The sequence below is a fragment of the Mandrillus leucophaeus genome, unplaced genomic scaffold (genome assembly GCF_000951045.1).
Source record: "Mandrillus leucophaeus isolate KB7577 unplaced genomic scaffold, Mleu.le_1.0 Scaffold436, whole genome shotgun sequence".
Classification (NCBI taxonomy): Eukaryota; Metazoa; Chordata; class Mammalia; order Primates; family Cercopithecidae; genus Mandrillus; species Mandrillus leucophaeus.
The window spans coordinates 629,185-646,077 of record NW_012104654.1 but is presented as its reverse complement, the minus strand read 5'-3'; the positions used below and the strand labels follow the sequence as shown (position 1 = coordinate 646,077).

The window sequence follows — 16,893 nt, the reverse complement described above, 5'->3', positions numbered from 1 at the left end:
AGATCCATACTCTTTTTTTTTTTCTTATCTTTTTTTTTTTTTTTTTTTTTTTGAGACGGAGTCTCGCTCTGTCTCCCAGGCTGGAGTGCAGTGGCCAGATCTCGGCTCACTGCAAGCTCTGCCTCCCGGGTTTACACCATTCCCCTGCCTCAGCCTCCCAAGTAGCTGGGTCTACAGGCGCCCGCCACCTCACCTGGCTGGTTTTTTTGTGTTTTTTAGTAGAGATGGGGTCTTTTACACATTTTTGACAAACACAACAGCACGTCTCACCCACTCATCCCCTCCAAACCCTCATGCCTTCCTTAAATCAGATTCCTCCATCATTTTCCCATTGTTTTTAGGCTAAAAATGAAAAGTTGTAACATGACTTAGTCTTGGTCCTTTTGGTCCACCATGCTAATCTCTCCAGCTTCATTCCTCGTCCACAGTCTCTGTGTTCCAGCCCTGATTCTACCCCACATATGACTAAGCCAGATCTATCCCACCCTTAAGACTTACACCTTTATTTTAAAGGATTTGTCATAGTTTGTAACCATACATTTATTTATCTAACTATCTGATTACTGTCTGCCTTCTCATTTTGCTAAAAGCTCCATCAAGGAACCTGATTTCACTCCCTCTTGCAACTCTACCACCTGGCTCATAAAGTCATGCAAACCATTCAATCCATCAGCAAATCTTGTTGGTTCTACCTTCAAACTAGATTTGAACTCTGAGTGAGTCTTGCTATTTCCACTGCCACCACCTCAGTGGTCCCTTTCTCCTGCATTGTCACATGACCTCCTAACTGGTTCCCCTGCTTCCTCCTCGGTCTCCCCATGGTCTACTCCTGGTGCCACAGGCAGGATGACGCTTTTCAAATTTTGGCCAGGTCATGTCACTCCTCTGCACAAACTTTTTTGTGGCTTTCCCTCTTCCAAGAAAGCCACAGTCCTTCCAGTGGCCTTTAGCCTGGACCTATAAACCCTGTTCCCCACCAGCTCTTGGTCCTCGTCTGCACCTCTCCCTGACTTGTTCTGCTTCAGCCTCACAGCTCTCCTTGCTGCTCCATGAATACACCAAGCATGCTGCCACCTCAGGGGATTGGCACCCCTAGATCACCTCCCTGTATGGCTTGGCTGCTCACCTCCCAAAGACCCACCGAGGTCTTTGCTCAAATGCAGGCTCATCCTGCAGGCCTTTCCTGACAACCAGTTACCATTCAACCCCTGTCCTCACTCTGGCACTCCCAGTTATCCTTGCTGGCTTTATTTTTCTTCAGAGCACTTCATCACCCTCTGACATCCTCTATCTTACTTATTTATTATTTATTGCTGTGCCCTTCTCTATAATGTAAGCTCTATGAGGGGAGGAATGTCCACTGTTTCCAGTTGTATTGCCAGAATCTATAATGTCTGAATATGATAAATGCACAATAAATATTTGTTGAATAACAGACCGACTGAATGAATAATAAAATGTATGGTGCATGATGGAGGGATTGATGGATGGATAGATAAGGTGAACCATGAGCTCTTTTAGAATGTAGTGGGAAAGAGTCAACGAGTGTTGGAACAAGGTAATAAAGTTTGACTGAATCTGGAACAGAGACAGAAGCCTTGCCCTCAACTAACCATATGTGTGGCCATGAGGAAGTCACTTCACTTTTCTATGGCTCAGTTTCTTTGCCTGTTAACTGGGATAACCTCTCCTCTCTACTCCCAGAGTAGTATTTCCAGAGGTGAGATGAGGAAAGGGAATTGCAAGGGCTGTACAAAGCCAAGGTTCTCTAAATGTCAATGTGTTGTACTCTGTCCACCCCAAGTACAATAGAGTTGTTCCCCAAAATAACCTTCTTATGTAATAATTTTCAGTGTACCCTAGACTTTGATGAGTTCAGAAATTCTGAAATGTGGCTGATCTAGGAGAAAAGAATGTGGAATATTACTAAATCACAATGTAATAATAGTAAAAAACACACCTTTGATATCTATTATGTTGGCACACTAGCACTGACCATCTTCTAAGAGATTAATGGTTATTGCCAAATGATAATATTGAATTCATTCAATGATTCAGCAAATAATCTGCATGGTAATAAGCCTTCTCCCTTTTGATGTAGTTTTATTTAGTTTACATATGCTAGTTTGCACTGAGAATACTTTCATTTACAAAACCAGAATTAAAAGTTAGATGCCAAATATCATCAGTCTTATTAAATATTTCAGGAAGTTCTTGAAAATATAGTTAAAAAGAAAATTAAAATGCTGAAAAATAACAGAAGTACTTCTCTTTGTAGCTAATTTAACTGTGAATTACCAAGAAACCCCAAGTAACTCTAGCAAAAATTGCTAGAATTAATAGACTTCAAATGATGGCAGAAAAACAAAATAAATATATACAAAATTCTTCACTGTACTAGCAATAACCAGCTAGAAATTTTATAAAAATCTCATTCAAAATACTTGTAAAAATTATTTTTAAAAGAAACTACAAAAAGTGTAACAAAAAAGATACAAGACCCAAATAAAAGTATAATATTTTATTGAGTACAGAAAACAAGTCCTGACCAAAAGGAAAAAATACCAAATTCCTAAATGAGAAGACTAGCATAAGAATGTACCTGCTCCAAAAATTAATAGTTGATTTTTGTTATTTGCTTCAATACTTACAAATTTGCCTATTTGCAAAAATTTATTTGTAACCCTAAAATTAACACTCATGGTGCTTTTGCAGTATTTGCAGACATGAGCAGAGTGGCAAAAAATTTTTGAGTTGCCTGATGCACATGTTCCCAGCTGAGGTCAAACCGGATAGTGCTCTGTGTCACTGTTTCAGCCCTCATACTATAAGCAAGTGTCCTTTTTGTGTCTATTTTGTGTCATGATTTTTGCGTATTTGTGCTTTTTGTTGGCAGTTTTACTTTTGCAAATGGCCCCAAAGCATGGTACTAAATTGCTGTCTAGTATTCCTAAGTACAGCAAGGCTGCGATGTGCCTTGATGAAAAAATACACGTGTTACATAAGCTCATTCAGGTATGATTTATATTGCTGCTGACCATGAATTTAATGCTAATGAATCAACAATATGTATTTTAAAAGTGTCTTTATACAGAAACACATAAAAGAAGGTTGTGCATTGATTGGTTGACAAAAATATTGTGGCCAGAGGCTGGTAGGAACCTAACTCTGTATTTCCTCTAGGAGCAATGGGTTCAGTATTTCCTAATTCAGTGTTCCTGGTGGCCTTATAGAGCATAACTACTGTGAATAATGAGAATTTACTGTATTTAAATTAAATGCATTTCCAGATAGAATCACAATGTTTTCTAAATACGATAAAATAATTTTGAAGGTATGTTGGAAGAATAGTTGTACAAGAATAGTAAAATTATGAAATTGAAGAGTAGTGAGAAGGGATGTTAATATCTGAAGAACAGATGTTAATACAACAGACATTAACACTTACTATAAAACTACTATGACCAAATAATATAGTATAAAATGGGAGTGAACATGTAGGTTTAAGGATGAGAATACAAAATATAATAATTGATGTAAACATATATGGGAACCTAATATGTGATAAAGGTGATATTTCAATTCATGGAAAAACAATGCATAATTGGCTATCCATTTGAAAGGAAAATTGGCCCTTATTTTGCCCCATATACTTAAATAAATTTCAAATTGATTGAAATTTAAATTTAAAAAGAATTTAAAATAAATATTAGAGAAAAGCAGAACATCTCCTAAGGAAGAGAGAAAAACAAAAAATTATGAAGGAATAAACAGATGTATATGATAGCATGCAATTTTAAACATTTTGCTATGGTAAACGATACTATAAACAAAATTAAAAATAAGCCCTAGACTTAGAAAAATATTTTCGGTAATAAGACAAATGATGCTATAAAAAGGGTCCCTGAAAATTGATAAGAAAAACTTGATGTGAGGCCAGAAGTGTTGGCTGCTGTGGAGAATTCAGAACAGGGACCTCCCTGGCTATCAAGATGGAAGAGCAAATAGTTTCTTGTGCTGGAGAAATACCCTTCATGGTGGTGGTTATATCTTGTAAGGATTCAGTCCCACGTCGAGTAATATCTTTGACAACGGAAGGAATTGCAATCCCCCAGCTCAGTGCCAAAAGTGTGGGTGTGTTTGAAGCTTTTTATAATTCCATTAAACCTATCCAGATTATCAACAGTGCCATAGAAAGGATGAAGCCAGGGAAATTTCCCGATGGCAAAACAAATTTTGCATTTCTTCTGTATGTGAAGGGTAACAAAGTTCTGTATGAGACTTATTATCAGACATTCAGTATACATTGTGCTGTGACGTGAGGTAGTCTCTGTTGACCAAGGACTTGACAAAAGCTGGTGAATTTACCATCCACTCTGCTCCTCAGGAGGGGAAGTTGACTCCAAGTCCTGTGGACTTCACAGGTTACACCTGCAACCTTAGAGAATATCAAAGAGAGAGAGCCTTGCTCTCCAGACTTCTCATTCGAGAACACCTCAACTCAATGAACTGTGTCATCTTGCAGCTGCTTACAGGAGAGCTGGTGGTAGAAAGGCATGGGGCTGCAGCTGGTGCAGGTGGAGACCTGTGGGTGTGCAGAAAGCTATGCCTGTGATGCCACAGAGATTCCGAATATTCAGATGGCCATGGGTACGTTTGTAGGGGCCTCTCTGTCCCTATATACATGGTCTTCTCCAGGTTGTTTACGGCCCTATGCTGAAGACCAACTTCAAAGTGGAATGTGAGGCCACCATTGACATGCATCTTCATGCTGACCACCTGGTCACGGAGGACTTCCTATTGTAGCTCTGCAGAATTCAGCCCAGGAGGAGGGAAGCTCAGAAAACAGGAGTGGCCTTGCGGATATCCCAATGGTTATCTTTTATGGGGGAACAAAAGCCAGCAGTATGTACTTGTTTTTGTGATTATTCTGTATCAGAAATGAAATGGACTCCTTAAATTACAATTATTTTTCTTCCTCATTTCCTCGAGGCTTCTACTTCCAACAGGCACCTTTAATCAGATTTTTCTTTGAAATTCAACAAAATTTCTTAACGCTATTTGCAAGATCATTTCACGGAAAACATTTCCTATGACCTCCCTGTGTTTGTACCAAAAAAGGCACAGAAAACCTGTTGTAACAGCTGTTGGAGCTGTGCTGCAAAGTAAGATCATGGGGACAAAAGGAAACTTCTCTCAGACTCACTAATAATGAAAGTAGCTGAGCACTCCCCACAGCAAAGGGTCTATGGCCAGGTGGCATTGCTTATGAGGTTTATAGGTACCCTCCAAGGAAGAATGCAAAGTGGCATCCACTGGAAATGTGTAGCTTTTTTTTTTTTCTTACCCACTCCATTTCTGTAGTTCTTTTTATAACATTTTTCACTATAACTTCAAAATTTTTAGGGAACTGAGAAAAAAGTGTCCCTTGCTCTTATAGGAGTAAGGGGATTTGGCTGGTGCTGGCGTGTTTCTGAACCCTCAAGAACGTCATAAGAACTCATGCTGCCATCTTCTGGGAATATATTGAAATGCAAAGTTATGTAAGGGGAAAAAATGAGTGTGTGCTCGTTTTGTTATTGGGAGGGTTCTGAATGGCAGGAGCCCCGTGCCCAGGATGGGTTGGTGAAGGCCCCTCTCCTCAGGGTGGTGCCAGGAAAATGTCCTTGACTTGATGAACTTGGCCTGCCCCTCACCCACCTGAAGGACCTGTTTTGATCCAGGGTTTTTTGACTTGAAGCCAGTGTTTCCTCAGTCTCCCTTTGTGGTTCAAAGTCAATGATGAGTCTGTTGCAAAACATTTCTTCCTTCAAACCCTATCATTGTTTTGTTGGTCCACAATTAACAGGATCTCAAAAATAAGCTATGCGACCAGGCTAAGTGGCTCATGCCGATAATCTCAGTACTTTGGGGGACAGAAATGGGAGGATTGCTTGACCCCAGGAATTCGAGACCAGCCTGGGCAACATAGGGAGATACGTCTCTACAGAAAAAATTAAAAATTATCTGGGCATGGTGGTGCATGCCTGTGGTTCCTGCTATTCAGGTGACTGAGATGGGAGGATTGCTCGAGCCCGGTAAGTCGAGGCTACAGTAAGCCGCGATTGCACTGCTGAACTCACTCCAGCCTGGGTGAAAATGTCTCAAAAATAATAAATAAATAAATAAATAAGCCATGCTACTTTGCACAGTAATTGCCCTTCCTTCATAGTCACCCATCTGGGCAGGCCTGGGCAAGGCAGGCTCAGACTGAAGGCCTCCCAGGCCTTCCATTGTCCTGTAACAGCATTGGGTGATCTGTAATGCTCCCTACATTACATGCCTTCAATGCTGAGGGTAAACAAACCTGATTTAGGCACTGCTTTATCTCAGGACTTCACCAGTTAAACTGATAAAACTTATCTGAGTCACTTGCAAGTTGCTTCTCAGAAAATACATTTCTGGTTTATAAATCTTCTTTTATGCTCATATGACATTAATAACTATCTGTATTTGATGATGTGTTCAAACTGAGTAGCAGAAAATAAAGAGGTCATACTTTCTAAGAAAAAAACTAAAAACTCAAGAAGAAAAAGAAAATGGGGAAGAAGAGGTGAGTGAAGAGGAAAATACACAAAATACATAAATAGGCAATCACAGAAGAAGAGTTCCAAATGGCCCTTAGACACCCAAAAAGATGCTCAACCTCTCTATTGGTTAGAAAAAAGGTAAATAGGCCAGGCTCATGCCTGTGACCCCAGAACTTTGGGAGGTTGAAAGTTCTGCCTGCCCAAAGTTAAAGAGGATCACTTGAGGCCAGGAATTTGATACCAGCATGGGCAACATAGGGAGACCCCATCTCTACAAATAATTTTAAAATTAGTTGGGTGTGGTGGTGTGCACCTGCGGCCTCAGCTACTTGGGAGGCTGAGGTAGGAGGATCGCTTGAGTCCAGGGGGCCAATGCTGCAGTGAGCCATGATAGTGCCACTGCACTCCAGCCTGGGTGACAGAGCAAGACCCTATCTGAAACAGAAAAAAGAAAACTGCAACAATGACATATCATCGTTTTACTTATTGAAAAGACAAAGATTAAAATGAATGGCAACATCCTTTGCTGGTGAGGAGGGAAGAACATAGATGCTCTTGAAATCTGGTAGAAGCACAAATGGCTACAGAATTTTCAGAAAATACACTGAAAAATATTTATTCAATAAATTTATTGAACGCTGTTCTAGGCACTTGGGCTACATCAGTGAAGAAAAAGAGAGAAGGATTTCTGCTGTCTTGGAGCTTGCATCCTAGTGAGGACCAAACAAATGAAAATGGTATATAAGGGAATTATATCATACGTTAAAATATTTAAGTATTAAAGTTTAAAAAAAGGAGAAGCAGATAAGAAAAATAAAGACTTAGAGAGTTGGTAGCAAATTTAAATATGGTGGTTATAGTAGGCCTCAGTGAGAGGTGATATTTGATCAAAGTTTTGAAGGAAGTGAGGGAGTAAGTCATGCAGACATCTGAGAAAAGCACACTGCAAACTGAGGAGACAGCCAGCATCAAGTGGGAGCATGCTTGGTATTAGGTTGGTGCAAAAGTAATTGTGATTTTTGCCATTAACTTTAATGGATCCAAAGAACAGCAAGGGGGCTAGCATGGTTGAGTGGGATGAGGAAGGAGAGTATAAGAGAAGAAATAAGGTAGGGTGCGTGGCTCATGCCTGTAATCCCAGCACTTCAGGAGGCCAAGGCGGACAAATCACATGGGGCCAGGAATTGGATACCAGCATGGCCAACATGGTAAAACCCCGTCTCTGCTGAAAATACAAAAATTAGCCAGGCATGGTGGCATGTACCAGTAATCCCAGCTACGTGGGAGGCTGAGGCAGGAGAATCACTTGAACCTGGGAAGCGGAGGTTGCGGTGAGCCAAGATAGAACCACTGCACTCCAGCCTGGGTGATAGAGCAAGACTCCATCTCAAAAAGAAAAAGAAAAAAGAAAAAGAAAAAAGAAGAGGTAAGAAAGTAGGGGCAGATGGAAGGCCAATGTAAGGACCTGGGCTTTTACTCTGGGGAAACATTGGAGGATTGTGAGTAGAGAATCTAACTGAGGTTTCAAAACTCTCAGTCTGGCTGCTGTGTTGAGAATAGACTAAAGAGGGCCAAGAGTTAAAAGCAAGGTTCTATAAACATTTTCCTAAATTTTTTCCAATATTTCTATTACAAATTTTAATTTAAAATTTCAATCTGTTTGGAATTTATTTTAGCAAGGGTCTAGCTTTACTTTTTTTCCTGGGGTGAGGAATTATGTGAACTTTTAGCCAATTATGTGATCTTTTTCCCACTTAATTAAAATGCCAGCTTTCTCATGTATTAGCTTCCCTTGTATACTTGGATTAATAGAACTTATATTCTCATCCTTAGATCTATGTGTCTATTCTTGCATTTGCACTAAATTATATTGTCATGGTCATTCTATAGTAAGTAGAAGAATAAGATTGCCATCAACCAAGATGGGGAGGCTACAGGTGGAGAAGGTTTGTGGGGGAAATCAGGAGTCCAGTTTGGGACACACTAAGATTGAGAAGTCTCTGAGATGTCCCTGGGGAGATATTGACCAAGCAGCTGACTATTCATATCTGGAACTTGGAGAAAAGGGTCTGTACTGGAGATACCAATTTGGGGGTTGTTGGCATGTTAATGGTTTTTAAAGTCATGAGATTATATGACATCACCAAAGAGAGAACATAGAAGAGAAAGAGAAGAGGATCAAGGACTGAGCCCTGTGACGCTCCCTTTACAAAGCTGCAGAGAAGAAGAAAAACCCGCAAGGGAGACTGAGAAAGAGTAAAGAATGGAGAGGGAAGAAAACCAATCCTGGAAGACAGATGAAGAAAGTGTTCAAGGACGAAGGCATGGTGTTCTAGTGTCAAATGCTGCTGCTAGGTCAAATAAGATTGACCTTTTCCCTTGAAAAGTCAGTGAATCCAGGAGCTGGATTAATTTGAAAAAAATTAACAAAATAGATAGACCACTGGCTAGACTAATAACGAAGAAAAGAAAGAATAATCAAATAGATACAATAAAAAATGAGAAAGGGGATACACTACCGATCCCACAGAAATACTATCTACCATCAGAGAATACTGTAAACACCTCTAGGCAAATAAACTAGAAAATCTAGAAAAAAATGGAAAAATTACTAGACACACATACCCTTCCCAAGACTAAACCAGGAAGAAGTCAAATCCCTAAATAGACCAATAACAAGTTCTTAAATTGAGGCAGTAATTAATAGCTTACCAACCAAAAAAGTCCAGGACTAGACAGATTCACAGCCGAATTCTACCAGAGGTACAAAGAGGAGCTGGTACCATTCCTTCGGAAACTATTCCAAACTATTGAAAAGCAGGGACTCCTCCTTAACTCATTTTATGAGGCCAGCATCATCCTGATACCAAAACCTGGCAGAGACAGGACAAAAAAAAAAAAAAAAAAAAAGAAAAATTCAGGCCAATATCCCTGATGAATATCAATGCAAAAATCCTCAATAAAATACTGGCAAACTGAATCCAGCAGCACATCGAAAAGCTTATCTACCACAATCAAGTTGACTTCATCCCTGGGATGCAAGGATGGTTCAACATACACAAAGCAATAAACATAATCCATCACATAAACAGAACCACTGACAAAAACCACATGATCATCTCAACAGATGCAGAAAAGGCCTTCAATAAAATTCAACATCGCTTCATGTTAAAAAACTCTCAATAAACTAGGTGTTGATGGAATGTATCTCAAAATAATAAGAGCTATTTGTGACAAACCGACAGACAATATCATACTGAACGGGCAAAAGCTGGAAGCATTCCCTTTGAAAACTGGCACAAGACAGGGATGCCCTCTCTCACCACTCCTATTCAACATAGTGTTGGAAGTTCTGGCTAGGGCAATCAGGCAAGAGAAAGAAATAAAGGATATTCAGATAGGAAGAGAGGAAGTCAAATTGTCCCTGATTGCAGATGACATGATTCTGTATTTAGAAAACCCCATCATCTCAGCCCCAAAACTCCTTAAGCTGATAAGCAACCTCAGCAAAGTTTCATGATGCAAAATCAGTGTGCAAAAATCACAAGTATTCCTATACACTAACAATAGACAAGCAGAGAGCCAAATCATGAATGAACTCCTATTCACAATTGCTACAAAGAGAATAAAATACCTAGGAATACAGCTAACAAGAGATGTAAAGGACCTCTTCAAGGAGAACTACAAACCACTGCTCAAGGAAATAAGACAGGACACAAATGGCAAAATATTCCATCCTCATGAATAGGAAGAACCAATATCATGAAAATAGCCATACTGCCCAAAGTAATTTATAGATTCAAAGCTATTTACCTCAAACTACCATTGACATTCTTCACAGAATTAGAAAAAAGCTACTTTAAATTTCATATGGAACCAAAAAAGAACCTATATACCCAAGACAGTCCTAAGCAAAAAGAACAAAGTTGGAGGCATCATGTGATCTGACTTCAAACTATATTACAAGACTACAATAACCAAAACAGCATGGTACTTGTACCAAAACAGACATATAGACCAATGGAACAGCACAGAGACCTTAGAAATAACACCACACATCCACAACCACCTGATCCTCCGCAAACTGGCAAAAATAAGCAATGGGGAAAGGATTCCCTATTTAATAAATGGTGCTGGGAGAACTGGCTAGCCATATGCAGAAAATTGAAACTAGATCCCTTCCTTACACCTTATACAAAAATTAACCCAAGATGGATTAAGGACTTAAATGTAAAACCTGAGTCATACATTTAAAGACTTAAATGTAAAACCCAGAACCATAAAAAGCCCTAGAAGAAAACCCAGGTAATACCACCCAGGACATAGGTATGGGCAAAGGCTTCATGACAAAAATGCCAAAAGCAATTGTAACAAAAGCCAAAATTGACAAATGGGATCTTATTAAACTAAAGAGCTTCTGCACAGCAAAAGAAATTATCCTCAGAATGAACAGGCAACCTACAGAATGGGAGAAATTTTTTGCAACCTACCCATCTGACAAAGGTCTAATATCCAGATTCTACAAGAAATTTAAACAAATTTACAAGAAAAAGAAAAGCCTTATCAAAAAGTGGGCAAAGGATATGAACAGATATTTCTCAAAAGAAGACATTTATGCAGCCAACGAACATATGAAAAAAAGCTGAACTTGACTGATCATTAGAGAAATGCAAATCAAAACCACAATGACATACCACCTCATGCCAATCAGAGTGGCGATGATTAAAAAGTCAAGAAACAATAGATGCTGCTGAGGCTGTGGAGAAACAGAAAACCTTTACACTGTTGGTGGGAATGTAAGTTAGTTAAACCATTGTGGAAGACAGTGTGGCGATTCCTCAAGGATCTAGAACCAGAAATACCATTTGACCCAGCAATCCCATTACTGAGTATACACCCAAAGGAATATAAATCATTCTACTATGAAGACACATGCACACGTATTTTTATTGCAGCACTATTCACAATAGCAAAGACATGGAACCAACCCAAATGCCCATGAAAGATAGACTGGATAAAGAAAATGTCATACATATACACCATAGAATACTATGAATCTATAAAAAGGAATGAGATCATATCCTTTGCAGGAACATGGATAAAGCAGGAAGCCATCATCCTCAGCAAACTAACACAGGAAGAGAAAACCAAATGCCACATGTTCTCATTCATAGGTGGGAGTTGAACAATGAGAACACATGGACACGGACAGGGGAACAACACACAGTGGGGCCAGTTGTGGGGGTGGGGAGTGAGGGAAAGGAGAGCATTAGGACGAATAGGTTATGTATACAGGGCTTAAAACCTAGATGACAGGCTGATAGGTGCAGCAAACCACCATGGCACACATATACCTATGTAACAAACCCACACATTCTGCACTTATATCCTGGAACTTAAATTTTTTTTTCTTTAAAAAAAGAATTGACCTTTGAATTAGCAGTGAGGAGATCATTAATGACCCCCCAAAACAGCATCACAGGACAGTGGTAGTAGAAAAAGTCTGACTGGAGGCAGAGAGAAAGGGGAGCTGAGGAACTCAAGATACCAAATAAGAAAATTCCAGGATTTTTTGCTGTGGTGGGAACAAAGAGATAATGTAGGTGATAGGCCCACTGAGGTTAAGGTAGCATGTTGTTATGATGGCAAAGTAACAGCATAGCTTTTTTGTATAAATTTACGGAGTACGAGTGTAATTTTATTACATGGCTATATAGTAGAGTGGTCAAGTTAGGGCTTTTAAGGTGTTCATTACCTGAAAAACATACATTATACCCATTAAGTAATTTATCATCATCTACCCCTTTCCATTCCCTCATTCTTCTGAGTCTCCATTGTCTGTAATTCCACATTCTATGTTCATGTGTGCACATTTAGCTCCCACTTATGAGAACATGTCGTATTTGACTTTCTGTGTGAGTTTTTCAGTTAATGGCCTCCAGTTCCATTTTTGTTGATGCAAAAGACATGATTTCATTCCTTTTTATCGCTGAACAGTATTCCTTCATGTATATATACCACATTTTTGTTATCCAGTAATCCAGGAAAGTAATAGCATGTTCAAAGGAATTAATTCATAAAGAGAAAAACTGATGAACTGGTACAACAGGGGAGAATTATTGGAGCAATGTCATTCAGCAAAGAGGGGGCAGGATACACATGTAGAAGGATTGACTTTAGAATAGTGTATTTACTAGATAATAAAATATACACAAGATTTGGCCCTTGGAGTACAGGACAATAAGCCAGAAACAACCTAAGTGTCCCTTCGTAGAAAAGTGGTGGAATATGTATGATTACGAACATTCTGCAGAACATGATGAATCCACTTAAAAGAACAAGTTTTAGCTGCTATCTACTATACTAGAAGGAATTCACCATCATGCATCAGAGAAAAAAGCAAGTAGCAGAATAATGTGTGTGGAATGATTTCCTTGTTTTTTAAGAAAGTTATACCTGATGTAAATGACGAGTTGATGGGTGCTGACGAGTTGATGGGTGCAGCACAGCAACATGGCACAAGTATACATATGTAACAAACCTGCACGTTATGCACATGTACCCTAGAACTTAAAGTATAATAATAAAAAATAATTTTAAAAAACTGCATATTGATGTTTGTAAATATCTGAGTACAGAAAATGGTGTGTGTATGATATTGTTCGGCTGTCTCCCCACCCAAATCCCATCTTGAATTGTAGCTCCCATAATCCCCAGGTGTTGTGGGGGGGACCTGGTGGGAGGTAATTGACTTAGGGGGGCAGGTTTTTCCCATGCTGTTCTCATAAGAGTGAGTAAGTCTCGTAAGATCTGATGGTTTTATAAAGGGCAGTTCCCCTACACAAACTCTTGCCTGCTGCTATGTAAGACGTGCTTTTGCTCCTCTGTTGTCTTCTGCCATGATTATGAGGCCTCCCCAGCCATGTGGAACTGTGAGTCCATCAAACTTCTTTTTCTTTATAAATTACCCCATCTTGGGTATTTCTTCATAGCAGTATGAAAACTGACTAACAGCAGTGTATGACCGACCATGCTGGCACTCTGATCTCAGACTTTCAGACTCTAGAACTGTGAGAAAATAAATGCCAGTTGCTTACACCACCCAGTCTATTTGTTACAGCATCCCAAGCAAATGAAGACAGAGCAGAACAATACCAAGATATTAAAGCAATCTCAGATGGGGTAGGAATAGAGTGTGTCATTCAGAAGGTTTGTTACAAAGAAATTGTGGGTCATCCTATTCTTCTACCCCAAAATGCACACCCCGGTATAATTAGGTATATCACAGAATAGTCATGTCTTTCCCTATGTTCTCATTGTGTCTTGTAGAAAGTATAATGTTACGCTTAAAATGACTGTATATTTATCTGTTCTTTAGATGTGAATTATCTGGGATTAGGAGTTCTCTGCTTTTTTGTTTTATATCTGCCATAACTTGAGAAGATGTTTAAAAGTAATTTTTGAATAAAGGAATGAAACCAAATGGAATTATATAACATAGAATATACCTGACCTTAAACTAGTCTGATGTATTATATGTTCTTTCGATTTGACATGATAAACACATACCTACATTTATAGCCCCTAATGTCTGACCTGAACAAGATGACCCAGGGGATTTTCTGCCGTCACCCCTGAATTCTTTGCATTCTCATGTCTGGATTGTCAAGGAGAAGGGAAAATTGAATTTTTATTTCTATTATTGGCTACTTGACTCTCTGTCAACAAAATTGTCTGGAAAAGAACACAGAAAGAAAAGTTGGCCTACTTTATTGCTATTGTGGGGGTGGGTGAGTAAAACCTTCAATATGTGACTTACATTTTCTAAAAAGGCTTTCCTCAATGTCATGCCTGATAATTAAAAGTTGCTACAACTTTCTTATAAAACTTGGTAATAGGGGCTCCATTCAGTACAAGAGTTCTAAAGGAACAACGGATGTAAGGCCAACTAGACCAATGGAAACAGCAGCCACAGGTGCCTCCAAGCCTACACCTGTACCTGAAAGAATGTCTTGGGGTCAACAAACTGAGGACAGCAACCCACGCTACCAGGTGAGTCCAAAACGGAAAGAAACTGCTGCTAAAGCACAAATAATCTGGACCATTTTGTAGCGAGGTTCAGTGAACCATTCCCTAGTTTGGGGATTCTTTGAAGATGTTCATATGACCAAGGAAATATCTAAAACCTTCTTTCACCGAGTAACTTTTTATCTCAAATCACAAAGTGCTATACATTTATTATAGAAAGTTTCAAAAAGTCAAAAGAGAACAAAGAACAAAATTAAAATGGCAAATAATCCATTATTATCCCACTGTCAATATATTGGTATACTTCCTTTCCTATAAACATTTTTAAATTAGTTTAGACTATACTGTAAAATGTATTCATTATATAGTTCTCTATAGTTAGATTATGAGCATTTTCCATTATCATAATTCTTCAAAAAACATCTTAATGGTTATATAATTTTTATTTAAATAAGCATAATATGACTTAACTCCACTGTTGTTGATATTTGGATTATTTCTAATTTTTGCTATAATTTAAAACTTCACTATTAAAATTCTTATATGTTGTTCCTTGTACACAAATCTCCAATTATTTCCTTAGGATACATTTCTAAAGTGAATCACAAGAATGAAAAGTGCGAACATTTTTAAGGCTCTTCATGCTTCTTGCAAAATTGCCTTTTAGAAAGGAATACCAAGTTAGGGTTCCAGTGAACGTAGCACCTTTCTCACGAGATCCTTGCTAATATTGACTATTACCTTGTTTTAATTTTGATAATTTTTATCAGCAGAATATATTTAATTTGCTTTAATTTGCATTTCTCTGACTCACAGTGAAAAGAAGCTTTTCCCCACATAACGTACGAGGCAATTGTCTTTTTTCCTCTGTCAGCGCCTGCTGCCATTTTTACTGATGAATCAGCTTGATTTACCAATGTATTTAAACTTTTTATATTTTGACTGGAGAAATCTTTCTTCCTAGTTATTTCCTTTTAGTCTTATTGATAATATGACTTCCTACATATAAACTTTCAATTCTTATAAAAGCGTTAGTCTTTTTTTTTTTTTTTTTTTTCTCGAGATGGAGTCTCGCTCTGTCACCACGGCTGGAGCACAGGGGCACTATCTCGGCTCACTGCAACCTCTGCTTCCCGGGTTCAAGTGATTATCCTGCCTCAGCCTCCCAAGTAGCTGGGATTCCAGGCACTCACAACCACACCCAGCTAATTTTTGTATTTTTAGTAGAGACGGGGTTTCACTGTGTTGGCCAGGCTGGTCTTGAACTCTTGACCTTACGTGATCCACCTGCCTCAGCGTCCCAAAGTGCTGGGATTACAGGTGTGAGCCACCATGCTCAGCCTAAAAACGTTATCAGTCTCTTTCTTTTTCTTTGTAATTTCTTACACAGTTTTGTGCTGGGAAAAATTTATCCATTAAGAAATCAAAGGACTCTAGCTGTATTTTAACATGATTTGATTATCTTGACACATAGCTTTTCAATCTATCTGGTTTTTATGCTGATGCATAATAAGAGGTAAGATAAGAGAGTCCCCTATTCCTTTTTACTTGAATAAATCCTTTCCTTTTTAATTTCTGTGATGGTTCCTGTAGTATATACCAAAATGTTTATCATTCTAGAATATGTTTTAATGCTATCTATTCAGCTCAATTGCTTTTCATTTTATTTTTACATAAAAACAGCATTATTTGAATTATTCTAGCTTTCTGATAGCCATTAACATAAAGCAAAGCAAGTTTTCCCTTTTTATTTTGTTTTGTTAACCAATTTACTGAGATACAATTGACATGCAAAAAGCTGTACATGCTCGGGTGCAGTGACTCACACCTGTAATCCCAGCACTTTGGGAGGCTGAAGCAGGCAGATCACTTGAGCTCAGGAGTTCAAGACTGGTTTGGCCAATGTGGTGAAACCCCATCCTTACTAAAAATACAAAAAGTTAGCCAGGCGTGGTGGCACACTCCTGTAATCCCAGCTACTCGGGAGGTTAAGGCAGGAGAATCGCTTGAACCTGGGAGGCGGAGGCTGCAGTGAGCCTAGATCACACCATTGCATTCCAGCCAGGGTGACAGAGCAAGTCCCTGTCTTAATAAGTAAACACATAAATACCATTTAATCAGTTTTTTTTTTTTTTTTTAAGAAAAAGAAAGCTGTCCATATTTAATGCATACTACTTGATGAGTTTGGGATAAATATGCATCTGTGAAACCACCACCATCAAGATCATAAACAATTCACCTCCTAAAGTTTCCTCCCTTTATCATTATTATAATTAATTTGTACGTGTGGTAAGAA

The 16,893-nt window shown here is 38.7% G+C and overlaps 1 protein-coding gene across 1 annotated transcript in view; it reads left to right on the top strand.

The window, feature by feature from the left end:
- The window catches only part of DYTN (dystrotelin), a 67,783-nt gene that overhangs the window by 25,105 nt on the left and 25,785 nt on the right, over positions 1 to 16,893 (top strand). The window lies entirely within an intron of this gene.